The following is a 26,695-nucleotide window of genomic DNA, read 5'->3' on the forward strand; positions in this document are numbered from 1 at the left end:
TAAGAAGATAAGACAACTCCAAAAAAGAGGTGACAAGTAAAAAGATGCAAAAAGATATACCATGCAAACAGTAACCCAGAGGAAGGAGGAATCTATTATCATAAAAATAGACCTTAAGGTTTATTTGTTAATTATACCGCAGTAAAGCTGTGGGGAAAAAGTAGACTTTAAGGTTAAAAGTATAATTGGAGATAGAGATAGTTCAAATGACAAAAAGGTTCAGAAAGACATAACAGTTCTAAAGTTCTATGCAGCTAATAACATAGGCTTAAAATATAAAAAGAAAAAACTCTCTAAGATCTAAATGGTGAAATGGACAAATCTTCATCTTACAGGAAACTGAAACATACCTCTCTCAGTAACTGACAGAATAAACAAAAAATTCAGGAAAGATATACACAATTGAAACATCATAATCAGCAAATTGGACTTTATGGACACATGTAGAGCCCTATATTCAAAATAACTAGAATATATACTTTTTTCAAGCACACCAAGAATAGTTACAAAAATGACCATAATTTGAGATTTCACATTTTAAAAAATTCATTTTCCAGCTTCTTTTGATCACTTTCTAATTCCCATTTCTTTAGCAACTCTTGGCTCCAGCAGGGATGCCCTCTCTGTCAGCCACCATTGCCACCAGCCCACCCCACTCACTGTGCAGGCATTTGAATATTTAACCACTGGTCTAAAGCTACCTAGATTTCTCCTCATAGAAAGGCAATCTTCCACCACACTCAGAATGGGAAGTAAGCTTTTCTAACCCAATTCAAGATTCAAAAGAAATCTTTATTTCTACTCCAATCTTTGTCCTCCTCTTTCTCCTTATCTTTTCTCCAACAAAAATAAATAACAGAAATCACTGGCCACAAAGTGTTGGCATGAAAGGCCAAGTTACTTTATTTTTTCCTGTCAGTCAAAACTTCAGTGGGTTTAACTTAAAAGGCTCTTTCCAAAGAGTCCTGCCATAAATTACTTTGGCACAAACATCCAAAGCTACAATGAGTGTTAATAACGCAGCTGAGAGATGGAATCTTTGGCCTTACACTGTGTCAACTTGGCGAAGCTGTTAGGACATTCACCAGCACTCCCTTCCCTGTATGATTCTGGGTTAAAATCTGCTACAACAGAAATTTGAAAGGGATCTGGGAGTCAGGGGAGAAACAGCGGCCGTTGTGTTCTGAAGGTCAGAGCTCTGCTTTAGTACAAATGCACGCGCGCGTGTCCACACACACACACACGCGCGCGCGCGCACACACATTGTGACTGGTCTTCTGGTCAACCTCACTGATGGGGGGTGTGCAGCAGCTGGGCCTCAGCACCCCTAGCTCCCACTTGGACCTTCTCCTTCAGCTTCTCCACATCCTGGGGCAGACATACATGCAGGTCCACAGCAAAGGATGCCAGTTTCTGCTGCAAGTCACCTGCACTGTCAACACGGAGATGTGAGAGGCAGATACAGGTTCCAGTTAGTCCCTGTGGGGTCCATTTGCCTTCACGGGCTCCGGTCTGTCTCTGTAGGTTCCAGTTTGCCTTTGCTCTGGCTCCTTCACATCCAGCTTTTCTCCCCGACTACCAGCCCTGCTGCCCAAACACCAGATATGCAGAGGCAGTTCCAACGTCTTCTTCACGGCTCCAACAGCTACATACAGTGCAATCCCTACAACGAATCCACTATTCCACATCGCTTTGAGTGACTGACTTCCTGCTCAAATCAGGAATCTTCCATGCTGGTCCATTCAATTCTATTTAGGGGCAAAATACCCTATAACCTTAGGTCTAGGTGATGGTAACAGTTTAGGCCTCAGTTGGGGTGACCGAAATGGACCCAAACTCAGCGAGGCACTGGCAGCCAGACTCAATCATCATTCAGGGCACAGTATCACATGCTTGCTCCATGCTAGATCCAGGCCTGCTTCTGGGAATGTAAAGAGGACTGTGGCCCTGCCCTTGAGGGTTCCAAAATTACAGCTATGCCTTTTGGCAGGAACTATATCAGATCCACACACAAACGCTAAGAGATCAAAGAAAGGGAGACATTTCAATTGGGGATGAGTGAGAGGATGGGCTAAGATTTCCCACCAGAGGTGGCCTGATGTTTATAAAGAGAAGGGCTGTGTCCGCCCTTCGTGTACTCATGAATGTGGATTCCTGAGTGTGCTTGTTAAAGGCAGCACCGTGAAAGTGCAGGGACCAGACCAGTTCTTTGCTATATCACCTTTCACACAACATTCCTTCCCCTGAGATGCTTTGGAAAGCACCTGAACTCCCTCAGGTGCCAGGGTCCTGAATATATTCAAGGTATAGCCCACCCCCCGCTCTGCACCCCCCAGAAAGAAATGAGTATATTGGTCCAATGGAAGCTGCCTCTCAGAAAATCATTTGTTTTAGGCCCTTTTAACTGCATGTGCCCAGAGGTCACATATAACATGGTCATGTTATGCAGCAAGTTGGGATTTTCTGTCCCTATCACCATCTTCTTCCTCCCCCTCCCTCCTGTAGTTGAGAGTTTTTCTAGTTTTTTTTAGCACATCAAAATTGGGTTATGAGAGACTGTTCAAATTAGCAAGAGGAGGATCTGTCTCTTTTGTGCCTGTGCCTCTCTGCAGAATCTGCTGGGAGGACTGGAGCGTCTATGCCAGGACACACTCAGGTCCTTCCCACATAAAGCTGGGAATGACGGTGGCCAGGGCCCTGATGTTGGGAAGGCCAGGACTTATAGAGAAAGTCTGAGGGGCAGAAAAAGAAGAGAGACCAGAGGAGCAGGGCTGGGGGTGGGTGGGGGGCTTCTAGACCAAAAGATACCCCCCAACCCTCCACCGCCCCCCTTGAAGGGAAAGTAATAAATGCTTTGCTCCCCCGTCGGCTTCCTGTAGCACCACAAACAGCTGTAAGAAATCTTATTCTCTCTTTGGTATTGGACTCTGTCTGTGGCCCTTCCAGAAAATAAGGCATAATAAAGGCTTACAGATATAAAAAGCACTGGCAAGGTCTCAGTTCAAGAATAGGTTGGTTCCAAATATTTAATGTAAAGTTGGTTGTTGGGAGCTCAAAGTATTTTCCCATTAAGACAAAGATTGCTCTGGGTCCACCAATCCTGTTTTATTTCCCTACTGGGCTCATAGGTTGGGCTACATTTCCCAGTCTCCCTTGCAGTCATGTAACTGAGTCCTGAGTGATGGAAGCTGGGCTGACATGATGCACACCACTACCAGGGCTTTAAAACCTTCCCATGCAATCCTCCTCCACTCTACCTTTTTTCATTTCTCAGCTGAAAGGACAGGATGATGAGGGCCAAGAGGAGGGGAGCCTCCAGGTGCAGGAGACCTGGATCCCTGAGGAACCGTGTGGAGCAGAGCCCATCACTCACCAACTCCCATTGGATTGAGATAGATGTGGCCTAGAAATAAACAGTGATTTTGCTAAGCCACTGAAGTTTTGGTGTTGATTTATTTTAGCAGCTATCAAAGTTTACTTTACGCAGCCATAAAGAGAGAGAAGAGAAGCAACGTGAGAATGGAGAAGTCCTGGGCTAGCTCCAAGAAACCCACATGAACCAGCAGAGACAAACCAATGCAACGAAGGCACTGGACACAGCCGGGGTACAAGGCTTAGTGTGGATCATACTTGATTTTTTAAAAAGCCACTCATCTCTGGTCTCCTCATTTCTGCCATGCCCCCATCCTACCTCCCAGTGGCTCTCTCTTCAAGGCCCCAGATTCTCAGACCCAAACTGTAGGACCACTTCCTATACACATACTTTCCAAGAGAACGTGAGCACCAAAACCTCCTGATCCCCCTTCTCTCCCATCAAACACTACAGGTCCTCCAGACAGGAGGCTGTTTGGCCTGGAGAGAACGGCTCTGAGCAGTTATTTTTCTGTGTCTTTCCTTTACCCGTATCTGAGCCCAAATGTGGTAATACTAGAGAGAACAGGCTAATGGCCCCAACTATCAGTGCCTCGATTGACAACCCACACAGGTTTATTTTACACTCCCTCCCAGTCCAATATGCATCGCTGGTGGGGATGGGGAGGACTCTGCTCCACGCAGTTCTCCAGGGACCCAAGCTCCCTCCAGCAAGTGGCTCTGCCAGCTCCCAGGGCCCTCAAGTCCTGCACTGGATCACCTGCACCCAGTAGGCAGGTGGAGGAAGAGAACGTGGAGCAGTAGGCAGGATGTTTTATGGGCCAGGTCTGAACATGGTGGACACATGGTTCACGGGCTAGAACTCGTCACAAGGGGCCATTTGACTGCAAAGGAGGCTGGGAAATGTGGTCCTCCTGGCAGAAGGACACGAGATGTGGTCAACACATAGCACTGTCTCTGCCGCTCACAGACTTCCAGTCTCTTCTCTTTGTCTCAGAGATCTCCAAGGTTTGCAAGGTGCCCATGTGTGCTTTTGCATAGACCAAGGTCAACGACAGGTGAGCCAGGTCCACCTCCCTGCCTGTTCTTGTAAATGAAGTTCTATTAGGACACAGTCACGCCCTGTCACTGTGGGGCCCATGTCACAGCTACAAAGGCAGCATCAGGTTGTTACAACAGAGCCTGTATGGTCCACAAAGTTGACCATGAATACTTACTCGCTGACCCTTTACAGAAAATGTTTGCTGACTCTGGTATAGACAGATAATTTCTAAGTAAGTGCGTCCAAGGAGGATTCTACTGCAATCTCCACTCCCTCTTTCATCGAATCAGTGACAACGTAACTATGAAGCACCCACTCTTTGCCAGGCCCAATGCTCAGTATGAGCCTACAACTATGAAAAAAACTTTGTTTTTATACTCAAGTTTCCAGTCTTTATGGGAATGATGGTAATAGGCATATAGGACATGGAAAAAGAATCCTCTAAAAAAAAACCATATTTAATTAGTGTAAAAAGCAAGAGAATTCCACCTAAGTACATTTCCCCACCTCTTTAAAATTTTCCAAGGGCAAAGCCCAGAACTAATTTGGATTGTGAACCTGCCCTGAGACTGCAAGCATACTGTAAAATTAAATGAAAACACCATCCAGTGGAAAAAGCTGGAATTGTTTCTGATTCAGACTCCTTTTCACAAAATTTAGAGAATGTTCCCATTTCTTTTTTTCCTTCATTACTTCCTTAAGCAGACCATTGTATTATGTCCCTGTTTCGCAAGGTGTCATATTACATTCTTTGTTTTTGTAAAGTCTACGCTGTGTCAACCAGCCTGGGACCCAGACCAGATGTTTCCAGAAACCCTGAAATCCAAGACAAGCAGGCTGGCCCTGGAGTAGGTGCAGGGTCCCCATATTCTTCCTGGGGCACTGTTGACATTCAAGAGAAGCCATCCGAGTAGGAGGCGGCCTCTTTAAGGCAACTCCAAAAAAAAAAAAATCCTCCCTCCTCCTGTAAAACGGGTTTTCTATTCAAAGGCAAAGGGAAGGAAACGCTAGATTCAAGAGTTAATTCAGTAATACCAGCCAGGCAGGCACCTCCACGGCTGAGCTGAAGGACAAACATTAAGAAATGAAATTCTTCCCCTGACATGGAGCCAGAGCTCTATCTGGACGTCTCTCTCTTTAAAGGCCATCTTAGGTCCAGGCATAATTCTAGAAATCCCTTCTGTGTGCCTCGGAGTGACTCAGACTCCACCCCACACCCCCAAACACACACCCAGACATGAACATTAGAAAGAGCAGAGAACACGGAAAATCAGTGTGATGAAGTAGTCTGGGGCCGACTAGAAGCTGCAGCTGGGCAGGAAGATACTGGTATTCCGTGCCCCTCTGCCTCCTCAGGGCACCTGTCCCAGGGACAGCAGGATGCTGGGACTTCAGAATTCTGGTTCCCAGCAGGACTGACTTTCCTGTCTCCACCCACAATCCTTCACGCTCACTGGTCCTGAGCCTTGGTTTACAAGATGGGATACACCAAGGCAAGGTGAGGGGTTCTTGTGGTCTCTAATCATTTCTGCCATGGGGCTTGCAGTCAGCCCAGCAAAATATAAAGTGTCAGCACAGTGCCCAGAGCCCAGTAAACTCCCGATAGATGGAAGTGATTGGGGCCTGGCCCTCACCCACTCCCTCGTGCCTTCCTAAGCGCCTGGGGCTCATGGGCCACCACGAAATCAGGAACACATACCATTGGTCCTCCTTACTCATGGATTCTGTATTTGCAACTTCACCTACTTGCTAAAATTTGTAACCCCAAAATAAAAAATCACAGCCATTTACAGACGTGCATACAGCAGTGAGAATTTTGAATCGCTCAGTGCCCATGATCCCAACTGAGGGGGAACTCAGGCTCTGCCTTCTTGTTCAGCTCTTGTACAGTAATCAAGTGCCCTTTCCATGGTCCATTAGGTGTTAGGTTTCTTGTATTTTTATGCTTTTTGTGGGTGACTTCATTGTTTAGTGGGCCCCCAGCACAGTGCCAAACTGCCTATCACAAGAGGCTGGGATGCACCCCGTGGAGAAAATACATGTTAGAGAAGCTTTGTTCAGGCAGGAAGGGACTCAGGATATAACTCCAGTTCATCCACCTATTAGGAGCTTTATTAGGATCAATTCATCTGACCCTGGGGCCTCAGTTTCCTCATGGGTAAAATGATCACAGAGAAGTGAGTGGGGGAGATCTTTTCAACATTAGCATTTAATGGTGCTAAAGGATGTATTCCTTCATCATTAGGTTTCATAAACATTGAGTCTTGTGGATGCCCTTCTTTCAAAGTGTAAAGGAAAACATATCCACCCTAATCGCTCTTTCTAACCCAGAAGCAGGCATCATAATTTCCAAGAGGATGAGTGAATTATATTTAGTTGAGGACATAAGGGATTGGCACCGTTAAAGAACTAGGAACACACAGCACAGAACCACAAAGGATGAGGGGCCGTTTCTGCTCCTGGGACCCAAGATTAAGGCTATTCTGGGTTGGCCCTAAAAATCATCAACACGACCTGTGTGTCAGCCCACCTCTCTCCTGTGTCTTACTTATCCCCAAAATAACCAGTAAGACAGCATCACAGGCAGGTACCTCCAAAAGATGATGTCACCCCAAACCAATTTCCCTCCCTTATCACATATTCATCAGTAAACCTGGGAGCTCTGGACCTCAGGTTATTCCATCTCAGATGGATTGTGCCAACATGGCCCAAAGCCACTCAGCTACCCTTCCAAGCAATGACATGAGATTTCTTGCAGTAACCAGGTGAACAAGGAAACCCAGTGGGGTCAATGCAAAGTGCCTTCTCCTCAAGCATTTCACAGTTACACAGAACTTAACCAAGTTCCATACTTCCCGTCAAAAACTCCCAACCCATAAATGAGCTGAGCACATGAAGGTGGTAGATACTCATGTAAAAAACTGAATATGTTCTCTGAAGGTCAACTGAGTGGACTACACACTTACTCTGTGCTAGGTGTCACGCTGGATCCCTCGGGGAGCGGATATAAATCGACAGATTCTAACTTAAGATTGAGTCACTGTCCAGTAAGAGACGAAGACCGCTGCACATCTAATCGCTGCACATCTAATCGCAACACTGTTTGATCCAGAATCCCTTGGAAATATCCCTGTCCTGTCAGTGGGTGAGGGATCGACATCTAGTCAAGTAACAGTCTCAGATGAGGCCCCAGTACTATTTGCTGAAGTCACCTGCTCTTTGGACATGGGAAGCATATGGACGTGGCTTTAAGCAGCGACAAAGAATATCTGCACGCCAGACCCTGGTGGAGAATTTGTCAGTAATCTCTCTGCTGTCTGACTCTTATCAAATGTTGAAACAAATGATATTTATGGATTTTTTTTCTGAAGTACACATAGTCCAGCTATGCCTTTGTCAGTATTTCCCAGAGGGCTATATTATACAGACCATGACTCTACAAAATGTTGTAGGTAACACACAAAGAAGTTCCTTGTCCAAGTAAGTTTAGGACAAGGTCTGAAACAGTTACCCACTTTTTTTTAACTTCAGGACTTCTCAGGAGTGTGTGTGTGTGTGTGTGTGTGTGTGTGTGTGTGTTTGCACGCGCACGCACGTGCATCACGTGCACCCTGATGGGGCAGGGATCTTGGTCTCTCTTTCTCATTGATGGACCGCAAGTGCTTGGAGCAGTGGCTGGCACAGCAATATTGTTGGAATGAATAAACGAATGTTGCGTGAAAATCATTGTATTTAGTCAATACTGATCGAATATATTAAATCAAAGAGCAATGTGTATTAACAGGGTATGACAGTTCATGAAATTGTGTTAACTGTGCACACCCAATTCTTAAACGTTTGATCACTGGAATGTTTCACCAGAATGTTAAACATGAGAATGAGAATGCACATATGAACGTTAGGAAAAAAAAATCCCTGAAACTACAGCAGGACTCCATCAACAAATGCAGCATTTAGTGACAACTTACTGAACATCAGCAGTGAAAAGTTTGTAGCAACAAACAGAACTGCAACAAGTAGAACAACATTGAGTAAAGATGCCCAAAACAGAGCACAGAACCTTTAATAGGCTCGTTTCATTACGAATTTCCAAAGAGATGTAGAATACACGACTTGCCAAACTCATGTCGCTGAAGTGGCAGCTGGGGCCCCATTTTCTCATAGGGTCTTACCGGCTCAGACCCCAGCCAATTCCATGGCCTGTGAAAGTCAGAAAGCTCTTCCACAATTTCTGCTAGTTCCCAGGGTTTGCATCTTCATGGTTCAGTATTTCTTCTCAGTTGCTCAGGCACAAAGCTCAGCCTCTCCATCCCTTCCACGGAGCACCCAACTGTTCACAACCTTGGCTTTCACAAGGCAGGGTCGCCCCAAGCAGCTTCCTGCCATCTCAGCGGCTCCACCCCCCACTTCCGTCTCCACCTCCTCAGCCCACTCTCCTGCAGCTTTGTAGTTCAGGAGCTCCAAATTCTTCACCTTTTAAGAGTGATGTCCCCTTTTCCACTAACACTCCGATGAAGGGGAGAAGAGCTCAGATTCTACTCCACCTTTACAAGCTCAATCCTACTTTCGTGGACCCCCTTAGCTTGCGGGTGGGTCCACCATCCAGCCTCCCTCCTTCTGGCTACAGTGGTTTGGGGGGAGCTATTCTGTGGATCCCGGCAGCTCTGCTGATTCAGGGATCCTGCTCTCCGGTGGCTCAGTGTCACACTCGGCGGACACTGTCAGCCTTGAGCAGAAGTTAGACGACAGCAGTGGAGACAGGGGGGAAGGAACAGATGAAACTCTTTTATTTTGGTGGCAATGAGGTCATCAAGGATTTTCTTGGTAGTGAGACCCCAGGCGTTTCTGGGTTCCTGTCCATCCTGAGACTGTTTCTTCAGGCCTCTCCTTGATTCCATGACCTCCAGGATAGCCTTTCCATAAACTCTTGGGCATGCGTAGGCCAGCTTGGTCCTGTTGCTCACAACCCAAGAACCTGACTCCGTCCCGTCAGCAGAACAAAGGCTTTCTCTCCGATGTGAACGGTTAGGGTCTGCAACAGAAGACTTCCTGTTTTCATGGTGTATCTACTAACATCTCCCTCTGTTAACGTCATGTTAAATTCAGTTTAGGAAATACCCTTGATGTTCTAGGCTTTATTTCTAAATCTATCCCAAGGCTGTGGACTTCAGCCATAGTATCTGTACGTATTACTTTTCTACTGCTGCATGACAAACTGCCACAAACTTAGCAGCTTAAAACAATCTCCTGTTACTATCTCACAGGTCCTGTGGGCCAGGAACCAGGCCTATTGTAACTGAGTTTTCTGCTTAGGGTCTCACAAGGCTGAAATCAAGGTGTTTTGCTGGGCTGTGCTGTCATCTGGAGCTCAGGGTGCCCGTCCGAGTTCATTTAAGTTGTTGGAAGAATTCAGTTCCTCGTGATTACAGGACTGAGGTCCTAGTGTTCTTGATGGCTGTCCCCTGAAAGTCACTCTCAGCTCCTAGAGGCTGCCCTCAGGTCCCAGCCATGTGGCCCTCTCACGACATGGCAGCTACTTCTTCAAGGCCAGCAGGAGAATCTCCCTGCCTCTAGGACTTCTTCTTCTTCTTTTTATTTATTTATTTGTTTTATTTTTATTTTTATTTTTATTTATTTATTTTTTGGCTGCATCGGGTCTTAGCTGCGGCACGCGGGATCTTCGTTGAGGTGCGCAGGCTTCTCTCTAGCTGTGGCCAGCGGGTTTTCTCTTCTCTAGTTGTGGTGCGCGTGCTCCAGAGTGCATGGGCTCTGTAGTTTTGCAGCACGTGGACTCTCTAGTTGAGGTGTGCGAGCTCTGTAGTTTTGCAGCACGTGGCCTTCGTTGCCCTGAGGCAATGTGGGATCTTAGTTCCCTGACCAGGGATCGAACCTGCGTACCCTGCATTGGAAGGCAGATTCTTTATCACTGGACCACCAGGGAAGTCCCTAGGACTTCTTCTAATGGGCTGATTTGGTCAGGCCACCCAGGACAATCTTCCCTTTGATTAAGTTAAAGTCAACTGATTAGGGACATTACATCTAGGAAATCCCTTCCCCTCTGTCATATGATATAATCTAATCATGGAAGTGATGTTGATCATGGTCTTGCCTATGCTCAAGGGGAGGGGATTATGCAGGGTGAGTACACCAGGGGGTCCATCTTAGAATTCTGCCTACCACCTGGTCTTATTCACAGTTCTGGGGAGCGTAACTGCTGTTTACCTTTCCCTTGGCTTATAATAAGGGAGTTCCTATGATATCTCACATAGGGCTCTTGTTGGGGTTACGGGCTCTTACATCAGTTGGCATTTGCTGTATGCTGCGCCCCCGTAAGAAATATATATTTTTAGAATTAAGAAACAAGAACACAGATAAACAACAAGGTCCTCCTGTATAGCACAGGGAACTATATTTGAATATCTTATGATAACCCATAAGGGAAAAGAACCTGAAAAAGAACATATATATATATGTTATATACAACATATATATATGATATGTTCTATATCATATATAAAACATATATATGCTACATATATATATATATATTTGTACCTGAATCACTGTGCTCTACATCAGAAACTAACACAACGTTGTAAATCAACTATACTTCAATAATAAAAAAAAAGAACAAAGAACAATTATGCTTCCTTGAGGGAATGGTAGGTTTTGCCTTGTAGTCCATAGGAATCATATACGTGAACCAGATTCTCTTTTCACTTTAGCTAGTGGGACGCTCCGAAACAAATATGTAGCTCAGTCTATGTAACTCAGTAGAAGTTGATGAGTACTCATATCCTATAACATCTGTGTTCTGTTTTTCCCTCAGCCTCACTCCTCTTTCTTAATTCAAACTTTTTCTGGCATTGAGGTTTTTTTAAGGTATATATTCTTATAAGTAGTTTCCAATGTGTTACGTAAGGAAATAGGGCATAAATACAAATGAACTAACAAAATAACAATAGCTAGTATAAACCGAACCATTATTATGTGACCACCTTGTATAAGCATTATCTCATTTGATCATTACAACAAACCTATGAAATTAGATACTTTGAATATCCCAATTTAATATGGAAGGAAACTGAAGCTTAGAGAGGAGAAGAGATAATGTTGGTAGAACAGCCAAGGAAGCCCAGCGTGCTTGACCCCACAAAATCTATGCAGTTAACCACCACGCTCAACTAATTTACAACATTTACATTTTAAAGGGAGGAAGGAGTGGGTGTAGCAGTTGCCTGTGAAACCCTGCAGACTAGATAGAGATTACCGTAGGCACTGGGAGAGCCAGAAGAATGATTTCCTGCACCCCCTGCCTGCCAACTGTTCTTCTGCAACCTAAAATGAAGTTTCTTGGAATACAGACTTCAATAGCCGAGCCCTTCTCAAAAGAGAGGAGGAAAAAGGCCGTCAGAGGTGAAAGAAGAGCTTGGAAATAAGTAAGCTTCTCCCACAGTGAGTTGCAAACAAGTCTAAGAGAGCATCTGACACCAACCCTCCAGCAAAACGCAACTGTTTCCACACAGAAGACTTTCAGGTATTCACCACGCAACTGAGGAATACAGCGGGTTCTTCTTAACACAGAATATGGAAGACGGGAGTTAGAGAGGCACATTCGGAAGGTCACCACCGGTGGCAGTCCACATAACCCTTCCTCTGAGAATATCATTTAGACGATAAAAATAAAATAAATAAAATGAAATCAGATAGATTGCTGGTGGTGGTTTATGTACATATCAATACCGGTGTGATGTTTATAGAAAAAATAAGCTTCACTAGTTAGCCTACATGCTCGCCAGGGCCCATAAACAGCCGTGAGCAGGGAGAGTCTGGCCATCTGGTTCACTCCACTGTGACTCATGCCACCACCTAGTGACAGCTTCTCTGACTGCACCTGCTGACAGGAGACAGACTCTCCTCGGCGCCCGCTTTATACACCGCATCGCAAAGTTTCAGCGAATCACGTGGTCCGAATTTTTATCTTGGAGTCTGTCTCACAGTGAATAGCACCTGGATACAGATCCAGACATTCTCACTCTTCGACAGGGAAGTTTAGTGAATAGGAGTGAGAGAGAGTTTGAGAGTTAAGAGTTTAGTGGAAGGCACATCCTTGTTGCTACTTTTAAGGCTAGTGGAGTATTAACCACTTGGAGGGCAGTGCTCTATAAATTCAAATTTTATTGGTATGTCCTTTGAAGTGTATAAAAATTGAGAGAGGGGCTTCCCTGGTGACGCAGTGGTTGAGAATCTGCCTGCCAATGCAGGGGACACGGGTTCGAGCCCTGGTCTGGGAAGATCCCACATGCCGCGGAGCGGCTGGGCCCGTGAGCCACAATTACTGAGCCTGCGCGTCTGGAGCCTGTGCTCCGCAACAAGAGAGGCCGCGACAGTGAGAGGCCCGCGCACCGCGATGAAGAGTGGCCCCCACTTGGCGCAACTAGAGAAAGCCCTCGCACAGAAACGAAAACCCAACACAGCCATAAATAAATAAATAAATAAACCCAAAAGTTAAAAAAAAAAAAGAGTTCTGTGCACACAGTCTATATGTGAGGATCCTTTAAAAAAAAAAAAAATTGAGAGAGGTAAAGTTGTTTCCATTAGCCATGAGCAAACGACTGGTAACGGGACTGAGTCCAATTGCCCATCTTCTGAGTTGTCCATGTGACTTCCTCGATGCTCCAATTGCCAGCTCTGTGCGGCTGACAGGCAAGGTCCTACCAATGTGTGAAAAAGTGCCCAAGAGGACAGCCGGTCTCCTGGACATCCAAGGAGCTGCGTGAGGTTGTCCTACTCTCTGCACTGAATTTAACATCATGTTTCAGGCGCTCATGTTTTCCATTGGCGTGCCTTTCATTTCAAATGCATGTCCATCCGGACTACAGACACTCCACCCACCCGGCCACCCTGTAAACTCTCAAAATCATGCTCCAATGATGCTTTGCACCTAGTTCTGCAATAGTCCTCGCTCCATACTGAGCTTCTATTTCTGAAAATTAAAAAAAATTGCCACACAACTCCCAGAGAGTCATCGAAAACATTCCTTGCTCTGGGGTGTTCCTTCCCTTTTCTCCTTATTTCTTTTTCTTGGGGGGGGGGGCGGGCGGTGTTTCACTTTTTCCATTCTTTTCAATGGCTTGAAAAACTCTTAAACACACCACAACAAATATTTGGGTCACAGCTTATTTTAATGATGTGCTTTCGAAATGGTGGTTTTAATCCTGGCTGCGTATGCGGTTGTTTTTTTCCTTTTGCAGTGAGAACCCACAGGCGTTTCTGCCCGGGAGCAGCGCTGGGAGAGCAGGGCATCCCACGTTTCCCAAGGAGCCTCTTATCCTTGGCTCTGTGGAGTCCCTTCTAGCACCCCAACCCTGCACTCTTCAGAGTGTATGTCCTGGCCTCTCTCTAGATAGGACTGTGGGGTTGGAGTGACTGCCTCTGGGGGGCACCAGGCTGGCCCATATTGTCCTCTAGCAACCACCACCCACTTCCTGTAGGTGAAACCAGATCCAAGTAGACAGCTTTGAAGGGGGCAGAGGGGTCTCCCAGGAACTCCATGTGGCCTGAGGGGTATTTGGGAGCCGTCGGTGCTTTGTCTTGGTGGCACTTGTGACAGAGCAGAGTCGGGGGCTAGGGATGGGCTGACCACGTGTGCACGAGCCTGCAGTGTTTCCGATGGGTCATGGGCTGGTCAAAAGAGACCCCACCACGACTACATACGGTTCACCTAAGTTCAGGATTTAATTAGCCCAGGTATCAAAGTTGCATCAGAATATGATTATCAAATGAAAACAGGGGACAGCTAGCGAGGTGTGATTTTCAGATACACAACAAATACTCTTTTGGTCTAAGTATGCCCATATTTGAGAAGAACTTGTGCTAAAGTACCTTTTCAATTTACTGTAGTATTGGGTTGGCCAAAAAGTTCGTTTGGGTTTTTCCATAACATCTTACTGAAAAACCCGAACGAACTTTTTGGCCAGCCCAATATTTCACTGTAGTAAAGACACTAAAGAAATCTGGGCGCTTCTGTATCTGGGACTGCTTATCGATTTGGGGGCTTTTCCCTGGCTTCTGAAGCAAATTTGGCATTAGCAAGGCTACCTCCTCGAGGGGAGAAAGCAGCAGTACGTGCCCATTTGCTTCTGAATGGGGTCTCTGCCCTACTTCCCCATGCTCCAGAAAGCCACTTATCTGTAGAACAAGCTGGGGAGGATCACCTTTTTCATCCCCTCACCCAAAATCGCCAGGCCACCTCCTCATGGGACTCTCTCTGTCACCAACATTCAGCAGCCCCCGCTGCCCCACACTAGCGCCCTCCACCCCTTGCACATGATAAGAAGGAATATGCTCAACAATGTACTTAATGCCCCTGAACTGCGCACTTAGAGATGGTTATAGTGGTGAATTTCACGCTATGTATATTTCACCACAATTTTAGAAAAGAGAGTAGGGAAGAGAGGGGTCTTACTACAGGATGGCCTACAGCTCAGCACAAGCCTGCTGTGCCCCGGGCGCCCTCCTGCCTACAGAATTCAGCCGAAGTGACATCTGGTCTCTCCTATTTGCCTCCACGTGCTCTTTCCTGCACCTGCGCACAAGCCCCCCCGCCTTTCCTGCTTCCACGATGTGTCTCCCGGTGCCCTCTCCCCACTGAGGAGCCCTCACCGCTCTCAGCCCTCCATCTGCAAGGTTCTGCCTACAAACTCTTTCCTGAGCTCTCCCCCATCAATCCGACTTGCAGGGGAGGCTGGGCCACGATTTCTCCTGCTCTTTATGAAATATTAGGAACGCCTGATCCCTCAACAATTTTCTTTTTTTTTCCAAATGTCAAATCAGCTTCTCGGTCGCCAAGCATAATAATGTGTCCTTATTCAACCCCAAACGCTCCCGACTTACAGGTACAAAGCTTGCTCACAACCCATGGGGCCCACAAAGTGCCTTTTTATCCTCCTGGCATCTCACAGCTGCCCTCTGCCAGGCATTTCCATGCTCTGCCCCATCCCCCTACTTCACAGTGGCCGGAGCCAAGATGACCTGCCCACCAAGCTATCTGTGGTTCTGGGAGGCCACCAACGAGTCACGTGGGGAGCCCTCTGTAGCACCCACATCTCTGTGCCAGGACTGCTCCTGGCACCCCTCCTGAACAAGCTCATTGTCTTCTCTGCTTTGGTTTCTCTCCCATGGTTCCCTACCCTACAGACCTGTCAGAAAGTTCTTCCCAACTCTAGTGAGTTGAATAGTATCTCCATCAAATTTCTGTCCACCTCAGAATGTGACCTTATTTGGAAATAGTACCTTTGCAGATGTAATTAAGAATCAAGATAAGATGATACTGGATTAGTGTGGGCTCTAAATCCAATGAGAGGACCTTGTAAGAGGCAGAAAAGGACACACTGAGACATAGGGAAGAAGGGGCAGGATTGGCCTGATGCATCTGCAAGCCAAGGAACAGCAGGATTGCAGGAAGCTAGGAGGAGGCATGGAACAGGTTCTCCCTCAGAGGTGCCAGAAGGAGCCAACCCTGCCGACTCCTTGATTTCCGACTGCTGGCTCTCTTTCCCTGGGCCTGGGCTCAGCCAGGATGACCAGGCGGGCAGTTCTTTTTCTCTGCAAGCCCCCCGCACCCGGCTCTGGTGACTGGACTGCCTGTAATGGCGGGGTTCTCCTGCCGTGAAAGGCACTGTGGCTCTTGCCGTCAGCTCCCTCTTGAAAGAGCCGGCTGCAATCTCTCTAGAGGTCCCTAACTTTGGTCAGGAAAGACTTGGCTCACCCTTTCTGCAGCCCCTCTCAGCATTTTAGGGTTCAGGGAGCAAGGGCAGCTTCAAACTTCCACCAGGATCCACAGATCCCCAAACGCCAAGTTCCTTCCCCAGATCTGCTGCCTTGGGCCTCCCCATTGGGCTCTGATGGCCTCTCCAGGAGACGGCTCCTCTCATGGGGGAGGACCCACTTGAGCTCCCTCCTGAGGGAACTCAACTGTGACTTCAGCCTCACCCCCCAGTCCACTGCCCCCTGGTGGCAACAACTCAAGGACATTAAAGAGCTTGGAGGTGGAAGCACAGGGTAAGAGAGTAGGGTTTGAAAAACCAAGCTCTTGATCCTTTGCTGCTAATACAAGACATGCCATTTCAGAATACAGAGTTGTATCGGCTCTCCTTTAGATTTCAGAGCAAATGGCAGTAGAACATGGGAATCATAGAACTCTCACATCAATGCAGAGACTCACTTGTCCTCTGGACGAGAAAAGATACTCTGGACCCTCACCGTAATCAGACACAGCCACAGAGCACCCAAAACAGCTGTCACAATGTGGGCAAAGCCAATAGTTCTCCACTTCAGATACCCAAGACCCAGGATTGCTAACGAAAACGGTTTGGAATCCATTGATGTCATTTTAAAAAGAAAAAAAGGCTGCATTACATGCAGACCGGTCACTTCTAAGACAGATGCTGACCTTTGCTTTAGAAAATCTCTCTGTGTGGCACAGGACAGGACCATGGCCAAAGGATTAAATCTGAGAAAATGGACCTTTACTTAACCTTTAGTTTTTAACTCCAGGCAATTATTTCTGTCATTTAGAAAGTGTGATTAGCTTTTAGGTAAGTTTTTTTTTCCTTTAGCAAAGAACATATGTAGTTTCTTAATCAATATCAAAAGAAACTAGAAAAGTCTCAAAAATGATTATTTGGTCTCCATTTCAGGAGGGGTAGTGGTAGAATAATGCCAAATTCAACAGGCCAATACTCCATGAGCCCTGAACAAGCCAGGAAATCTCAGGATCAGGGAGTACCTTGGAAGCCTGACAGAACCGGTCTAAGTGAATGACTACAGTTCAGAAGAAATGCTGGAGTCGTTCTGGCTTCATGTGGGTAAAAATGCATGTATGGATTCCACTCTTTTATACAACTGCTTTTTATATCAGCAACGAGAAGAAACAAAACATATATAATTATATTGTCTTTCATCATTACCTATACAACTACCTTTACTGGAACTCTCTTTTTTTGTGTGGATTTGAATTACTGTCTGGTGTCCCTACCTTTCTGCCTGAAAGAACATCCTTTAAAGGAAGGCCTGCTAGCCATGAATTCTGTTTTTGTTGTTGTTTTCTTTTTAAATCTGGGGATGTCTTTATTTCTCTTTCATTTTTTTAAACCAACTTTATACAGATATAATTCACATGCCGTGGACTTCCCTGGTGGCACAGTGGTTAAGAATCCGCCTGCCAATGCAGGCAACACGGGTTCAAGCCCTGGTCCGGGAAGATCCCACATGATGCAGAGCAACTAAGCCCATGTGCCACAACTACTGAAGCCCATGTGCCTAGAGCCCGTGCTCCGCAACAAGAGAAGCCACCGCAATGAGAAGCCCGCGCAACACAAGAGAGTAGCCCCCACTCTCCGCAAGCAGAGAAAGCCCATGCGCAGCAACAAAGACCCAACACAGCCAAAAATAAATAAATAAATTTATTTTAAAATAAATAATCCACATGACGTACAATTCACCCACTGAAAATGTGCAATTCGATGGTTTTTTTGAATAGTCAAGAAGCTGTGCAACCACCCTCATAATCAATTTTAGAACATTTTTATCACTCCCAAAAAGAAGTCCCCAAAGATACGTTGAAGTATTAACCCCTGGTAACCAGCGAATGTGACATTATTTGGTTATATGATCTCTGCAGATGTAATCAAGTTAAGATGAGGTCATTAGGGTGGGCCCTAATACATATGATTAGTATCCTTATAAGAAGAGGGGGGGGCTTCCCTGGTGGTGCAGTGGTTGAGAGTCTGCCTGCCAATGCAGGGGACACGGTTTCGAGCCCTGGTCTGGGAAGATCCCACATGCCACGGAGCAACTAGGCCCATGAGCCACAACTACTGAGCCTGCGCGTCTGGAGCCTGTGCTCCGCAACAAGAGAGGCCGCGACAGTGAGAGGCCCACGCACCGTGATGAAGAGTGGCCCCCGCTCGCCACAACCAGAGAAAGCCCTCGCACAGAAACAAAGACCCAACACAGCCATAAATAAATTAATTAATTAATTAATTTAAAAAACACACATTTGTTTAAAAAAAAAAAAAAAAAAGAAGAGGGAAATTTGGACACTGACATACACAGAGAAGAGAATGCCATTGGAAGCCAGACACAGACATGGAGACAGAAATTGGAGTTATGCTGCCACATGTGAAGGAATGCCTGGGGCCACCAGAAGCAGGAAGAGACAAAGAAGGATCCTCTCCTAGAGTGTGTGGAGAAAGCCTGGCCCTACCAACACCTTGATTTTGGACTTAAATCTCCAGAACTGCAAGAGAATAAATTTCTTTTGTGCTCTGCCATCCAGTTTGTGGGCGTTTCTTTTGTTGTTGCTGTCGTTACAGCAGCCCTAGGAAACTAATACACACTCACTCCCCATTCCCTCCAGACTTTCCCAGCTCTAGGCAATCAGCAAGGTACTCTCTGTCTCCATGGATTTGCCTATTCTGGAAGTCTTATACAATGTAACCATACAATATGTGGTTTTTGCGACTGACTTCTTTTACTTAGCATAATGTTTTCAAGGTTCATCCATGTTGCAGCATGTATCAGCATTTCATCTCTTTTTATTGCCTAACAATATTCCATTGTATGAATACATCACATTTATCTATCATTTCATGGACATTTGAGTTTTTTACACTTTCTGGATGTTTTAATAATGCTGCTATGAGCATTCATGAACATGTTTTTGTGTGGACCTGTGTCTTCATTTCTCTTGGATACAGACCTAGGAGTAGAAATGTGGGTAACTCTATGTTTAACTTTTTGAGGAACTGTCAAACTGTTTTCCAAAGCAGCTGCCCCAATTTTTAAATTCCCACCAATAATGTTGAGGGTTGCCTTCATTTCTGAATGACAGCTTTGCTGGATACAGGATTTTAGGTTGACAGGCTTTTTTCTTTTCAGTACTTTGCATGCACAAGGGCCTTCTAGACCCCTTGGGGTGAGTGTGATCTCAGGAGGGTTATTCTTGGCTGTCTCTCTTCCATCTGCCATTTTGCTTGTTGCTACTAGTATCACTGACTTACCAGCACCCTTTTAACTGCTCACCACCAAGATTTCCATTGTTTTTGACAATGACCCTAGGCATGAACTTCTCTAAGCTCTATTCTAAGTAAAGTCAGTCCTCTCTGGAGGAAATGTCATTTTCACATCCTGCCTCTCCTTTGGGATAGAATCCTGTGCCAGAGCTGGGGGTGGGGACAGTGGCTCACTTCTCCTGGAGTAAAACCTCTGCTCTAGTTGGGAACTGATCATCCTTGGTCTTCTTTTCTTGGCCCTCCTGACATGGAACCTCCACCCTACAAGCAGGCCTGGGAGGGGGCAACTGAGGTCCCAGTATATTCAGTTTGTCACACCTGGGACAGAGCCCATGCCCCATGAGTAAGAGTGAGGAAAGGGAGCCCAGACCTCTCAACCATACTTGCCAGAGATGGCAACTCCACACACAGGGCTGCAGAGGCTGAGATACATTGGCAGCCTGCCCCTCCCAGAGCAAAACCACAGCCCTGGGCTCTAGGAGCTTGGGGGGAAGACCAGGAGCTACGTCTTGCATCTTCCCAGACACACCCTGGGATAAAGCTTTCATCACATGGAGCAAGGGGAAGGGACATGAGAACAGGCCACGGCTCAAATGCTACCAACTCTCAATGTTTTTACTGAGATAGAGATTTTCTTGAATAAATGCTTCTATTTGCTGTATGCTTTTAGGACAATTTCCACAGACTTTAAATGGCTGTTACAATTTTCACCAGTTAAATGGTTTCACTGGAGAAAGGGTCTACCAAGCTCCTCACACCACCATTCTGAAAGCCTAAAATCCTCTTATAGTCAGACATGCAGAGGTCAATTGAGTTCTCTTTTTCACCACCATCTAGAACATCCTCCAAGGTCTGAAGTGGCTATTCTGTCTTTGTACCATGTTAGCTATGTGGGGTAGACATTCCCAGTCTTCAGAAATATTTCAGGCACTTCTCTCTTTCCAGGAATATGGAAAGATTATCTTTTCCTGCCCTCCTTGAAGTTGGGTGTGACTCTGCAATCCTCTTTGGCCAATGACATGTGAGACGTTTGTCACTTCCAAGAAGAATTGTCCTCTTGGAATTAATGGCTTAATTGCTGCTATATATTTCTCTATCTTCTCTCTTCTGTTGCAACAAACCTTGGAGCAAAGGCATCATAAGATGGGGAAACCTCTGTTATCCTGGATCCTGAGTGATGATGGTATGAAGCAGAGCCTTCACTCCTCTGCTTGGACATGTGATGTGAGCAAGAAATAAATCTTGGATGTTCTAAGCCACTGAGGTTTGGGGATTGTTTCCTTCTCAGCACACCCTAGCCTATCCTGACTGATAGAAAGGCTATTCTTCTTAAAACTCCAATCACATGCAGTATATATTTTTCTGAGTTTCAGAAGATTCTGGTTAAGGTCAATTTCATCCTTTGGCACATGTATGAAATCCAAGCTCCTTAGCCAGTCCACAAGGGCTGTGCGCTGCTAATCTGTTGGTCTGCCCTCCTCCGAGGATACAGTACCTCCCCTTTCCTCTCTTGTTGTGTATAACTGCATGAGACTCCCACCTTCCTGCAAACCATCTGTCCCCACCCTTCCTTCAACATGGTACCACCATCCATCCTCCCAGACTCAGTATGTGCCTTCTTCTACGGCTCAGGAGGGCTGGGAAGGGAAGATGGAGTGAAGAGAGAATGAACAAGATACTACACTCACATATAAGTTGTTGTGAAAGTGGGAGGGCCCAAAAATAGTCTTAAGATGAATGGTGTTTTTAAAAAACCAAAAACTTTCCAGACAAATTGTTTACAAGCATGTGTCAAAGTTTTCTTTCAAGCACTCTGCAAGGAAAGACTGACAACAAGAAAAAAAAAAGTCTGGTCAAAGATTATTAGGTTAGTCAGTCAGTTGGGTGGACAATGCTAACTTCCCAGAAGTTCTCAATCATTTAGGAGTATCAGAGAATTGATCAAGCATTTAATCAGGACTGTGAATTACTTCAGAGGAGGTTGAGAATTACATCATGCAGAAAGTTCTGCTGCAGACTTGGTTTGGAGAATTTTTCTTTTGCAGGAGGCTATAAAGAGACAGTCTTGGCTTGATTAGTTGTGTTTCACTCATCAGTTTCCTCTACAGAATTCAAAGGCATTCCTGGATTTTGTTTTCATGCATTCAAACATTTACTGAATACCTGTCAGATGACTAGATGCTGATGTTATAAAGATAAAAAGAAAGTCTCTGCTCGTCAGGGAGTTCACAGCCTTTGCGGGGAGACAGATATGTCCACATAACTGTGTAAAAATCCCCAAAACTATGTTCAGGGGACCCCAGTATGTTCAGGGGATATGCAAGCCAAGCAGAAGAAGCAGGTTTATGTGGGCTTATAAGTGACGGCAGAGTAAGGTAAGAGTATGGAGTGGGCTTCAAGAAGAAATATTTATATTTTGGAGGACAGCAAGGAGTCACCAGCAGGCATCCAGACACTCTGGGGAGTGGAGAGTGCTCAGGGGTACAGAATGGGCATGACACCTTCAGGATGTCCAGTGAGCCTGTGTATGTGCATGTGTGTGTCCGGGGTGGGAGGTGGTGGGGGACAGGGAGATGGGGGCTGGTAAGGGTAAGGAGCCTGGATTAAGTCCTGAGGACATGGTGGCACTAAATCATACTAGGAAGGGGCGTGCCTGGTCAGGTAACTTTGGATAGTATCTTCAATGAGAATAAACTGGAAAGAGAGGGAGGAGGCTGGGAGGTAAATACAGGTGACTATAAAACACGTGTGAGAAATGATCAGGGTCTGGGCCCATCAAGTGGCCATGTCAACCATGTTGGCTACAGAATACTCTGCCATGGATTCAGTCAACAGCCATTTCCGTACAAAGAGCTTATAGGAGATTAAGTTATTTACACATCTACAAATATAACTGACTGATAAGACAGAAAGTGGCAAATGCCTAAGAAAGCTACAGCTAAAGTGCTACAGGGGAGATTGGTTCAAGATGGCGGAGTAGAAGGACGTGATCTCACTCCCTCTTGCGAGAGCACCGGAATCACAACTAACTGCTGAAGAATCGTCGACAGGAAGACACTGGAGCTCACCAAAAAAGATACCCCACATCCAAAGACAAAGGAGAAGCCGCAGTGAGATGGTAGGAGGCGTGCAATCACAATAAAATCAAATCCCATAACTGCTGGATGGGTGACTCACAAACTGGAGAACACTTATACCACAGAAGTCCACCCACTGGAGTGAAGGTTCTGAGCCCCACGTCAGGCTTCCCAACCTGGGGGTCCGGCAACAGGAGGAGGAATTCCTAGAGAATCAGACTTTCAAAGCTAAGGGGATTTCATTGCAGGACTTTGAGAGGACTAAGGGAAACAGAGGCTCCACTCTTAGAGGGCACACACAAACTAGTGTGCTCATCGGGACCCAGGGGAAGGAGCAGTGACCCCATAGAAGACTGAACCACACCTACCTGCTAGTGTTGGAGGGTCTCCTGCAGAGGCAGGGGGGTGGCTGTGTCTCACTGTGAGGACAAGGACACTGGCAGCAGAAGTTCTGGGAAGTACTCCTTGGCGTGAGCCCTCCCAGAGTCTGCCATTAGCCCCACCAAAGAGCTCAGGTAGGCACAAGTGTTGGGTCGCCTCAGGCAAAACAACCAACAAGGAGGGAACCCAGCCCCACCCATCAGCAGACAAGCGGATTAAAGTTTTACTGAGCTCTGCCCACCAGAGCAACACCCAGCTCTACCCACCACCAGTGCCTCCCATCAGGAAACTTGCACAAGCCTCTTAGATAGCCTCTTCCACCAGAGGGCAGACAGCAGAAGCAAGAAGAACTACAATCCTGCAGCCTGTGGAACAAAAACCACATTCACAGAAAGATAAACAAGATGAAGAGGCAGAAAGCTATGTACCAGATGAAGGAACAAGATAAAACCCCAGATAAACAACTAAATGAAGTGGAGATAGGCAACCTGCCAGAAAAAGAATTCAGAATAATGATAGTGAAGATGACCCAGGACCTCAGAAAAAGAATGGAGGCAAAGGTCAAGAAGATGCAAGAAATGTTTAACAAAGACCTAGAAGAATTAAAGAACAAACAAACAGAGATGAACAATACAATAAGTGAAATGAAAAATACACTAGAAGGAATCAATAGCAGAATAACTGAGGCTGAAGAACGGATAAGTGACCTGGAAGACAGAATGGTGGAATTCACTGCTGTGGAACAGAATAAAGAAAAAAGAATGCAAAGAAATGAAGACAGCCTAAGAGACCTCTGGGACAACATTAAACGCAACAACATTCGCATTATAGGGGTCCCAGAAGGAGAAGAGAGAGAGAAAGGACCAGAGGAAATATTTGAAGAGATTATAGTCGAAAACTTCCCTAACATGGGAAAGGAAATAGTCACCCAAGTCCAGGAAGCACAGAGAGTCCCATACAGGATAAACCCAAGGAGAAACACGCCAAGACACATTGTAATCAAATTGGCAAAAATTAAAGACAAAGAAAAATTATTGAAAGCAGCAAGGGAAAAACGACAAATTACATACAAGGGAACTCCCGTAAGGTTAACACCTGATTTCTCAGCAGAAACTCTGCAGGCCAGAAGGGAGTGGCAGGATATATTTAAAGTGATGAAAGGGAAGAAACTACAACCAAGATTACTCTACCCGGCAAGGATCTCATTCAGATTCGATGGAGAAATCAAAAGCTTTACAGACAAGCAAAAGCTAAGAGAATTCAGCACCACCAAACCAGCTCTACAACAAATGCTAATGGAACTTCTCTAAATAGGAAACACAAGAGAAGAAAAGGACCTAAAAAACAAACCCAAAACAATTAAGAAAATGGTAATAGGAACATACATGTCGATAATTACCTTAAACGTGAATGGATTAAATGCTCCAGCCAAAAGATACAGGCTTGCTGAATGGATACAAAAACAAGACCCATATATATGCTGTCTACAAGAGACCCACTTCAGACCTAGGGACACATACAGAATGAAAGTGAGGGGATGGAAAAAGATATTCCATGCAAATGGAAATCAAAAGAAAGCTGGAGTAGCAATACTCATATCAGATAAAACAGAATTTAAAATAAAGTATGTTACAACAGACAAGGAAGGACACTACATAATGATCAAGGGATCAATCCAAGAAGAAGATACAACAATTATAAATATATATGCACCCAACATAGGAGCACCTCAATACATAAGGCAACTGCTAACAGCTCTAAAAGAGGAAATCGACAGTAACACAATAATAGTGGGGGACTTTAACACCTCCCTTACACCAATGGACAGATCATCTAAACAGAAAATTAATAAGGAAGCAGAAGCTTTAAATGACACAATAGACCAGATAGATTTAATTGATATTTATAGGACATTCCATCCAAAAACAGCAGATTACACTTTCTTCTCAAGGGCGCACGGAACATTCTCCAGGAAAGATCACATCTTGGGTCGCAAATCAAGCCTCAGTAAATTTAAGAAAATTGAAATCATATCCAGCATCTTTTCTGACCACAACGCTATGAGATTAGAAATCAATTACAGGGAAAAAAACGTAAAAAACACAAACACATGGAGGCTAAACAATACGTTACTAAATAACCAAGAGATCACTGAAGAAATCAAAGAGGAAATCAAAAAATACCTAGAGACAAATGACAATGAAAACACGATGATCTAAAACCTATGGGATGCAGCAAAAGCAGTTCTAAGAGGGAAGTTTATAGCAATACAATCCTACCTAAAGAAACAAGAAAAATCTCAAGTAAACAATCTAACCTTACACCTAAAGGAACTACAGAAAGAAGAACAAACAAAACCCAAAGATAGTAGAAGGAAAGAAATCATGAAGATCAGAGCAGAAATAAATGAAATAGAAACAAAGAAAACAATAGCAAAGATCAATAAAACTAACAGCTGGTTCTTTGAGAAGATAAACAAAACTGACAAACCATTAGCCAGACTCATCAAGAAGAAGAGGGAGAGGACTCAAATCAATAAAATTAGAAATGAAAAAGGAGAAGTTACAACAGACATCGCAGAAATACAAAGCATCCTAAGAGACTACTACAAGCAACTCTATGCCAATAAAATGGACAACCTGGAAGAAATGGACAAATTCTTAGAAAGGTATAACCTTCCAAGACTGAACCAGCAAGAAATAGAAAATATGAACAGACAAATCACAAGTAATGAAATTGAAACTGTGATTTAAAATCTTTCAACAAATAAAAGTCCAGGACCAGATGGCTTCACAGGTGAATTCTATCAAACATTTAGAGAAGAGCTAACACCCATCCTTCTCAAACTCTTCCAAAAAATTGCAGTGGAAGGAACACTCCCAAACTCATTCTATGAGGCCACCATCACCCTGATACCAAAACCAGACAAAGATACTACAAAAAAAGAAAATTACAGACCAGTATCACTGATGAATATAGATGCAAAAATCCTCAACAAAATACTGGCAAACAGAATCCAACAACACATTAAAAGGTTCACACAACATGATCAAGTGGGATTTATCCCAGGGATGCAAGGATTCTTCAGTATACGCAAATCAATCAATGTGATACACCATATTAACAAACTGAAGAAGAAAAACCGTATGATCATCTCGATAGATGCAGAAAAAGCTTCTGCCAAAATTCAACACCCATTTATCATAAAAACTCTCCAGAAAGTGGGCATAGACGGAACCTACCTCAACATAATAAAGGGCATATATGACAATCCCACAGCAAACATCATTCTCAATGGTGAAAAACTGAAAGCATTTCCTCTAAGATCAGGAACAAGACAAGGATGTCCACTCTCACCACTATTATTCAACATAGTTTGGAAGTCCTAGCCACGGCAATCAGAGAAGAAAAAGAAATAAAAGGAATACAAACTGGAAAAGAAGAAGTAAAACTGTCACTGTTTGCAGATGACATGATACTATACATAGAGAATCCTAAAGATGCCACCAGAAAACTACTAGAGCTAATCAATGAATTTGGTAAAGTTGCAGGATGCAAAATTAATGCAGAGAAATCTCTTGCATTCCTATACACTAATGATGAAGTATCTGAAAGAGAAATTAAGGAAACACTCCCATTTACCACTGCAACAAAAAGAATAAAATATCTAGGAATAAACCTACCTAGGGAGACAAAAGACCTGTATGCAGAAAACTATAAGACACTGATGAAAGAAATTAAATATG

The 26,695-nt window shown here is 44.9% G+C and overlaps 1 protein-coding gene across 1 annotated transcript in view; it reads right to left on the reverse strand.

Annotated features, from left to right (window-relative positions):
- Positions 1 to 26,695, reverse strand: part of GNA14 (G protein subunit alpha 14) — a 197,358-nt gene that overhangs the window by 14,657 nt on the left and 156,006 nt on the right. The window lies entirely within an intron of this gene.

The sequence above is a fragment of the Balaenoptera acutorostrata genome, chromosome 6, assembly GCF_949987535.1.
Source record: "Balaenoptera acutorostrata chromosome 6, mBalAcu1.1, whole genome shotgun sequence".
NCBI lineage: Eukaryota > Metazoa > Chordata > Mammalia > Artiodactyla > Balaenopteridae > Balaenoptera > Balaenoptera acutorostrata.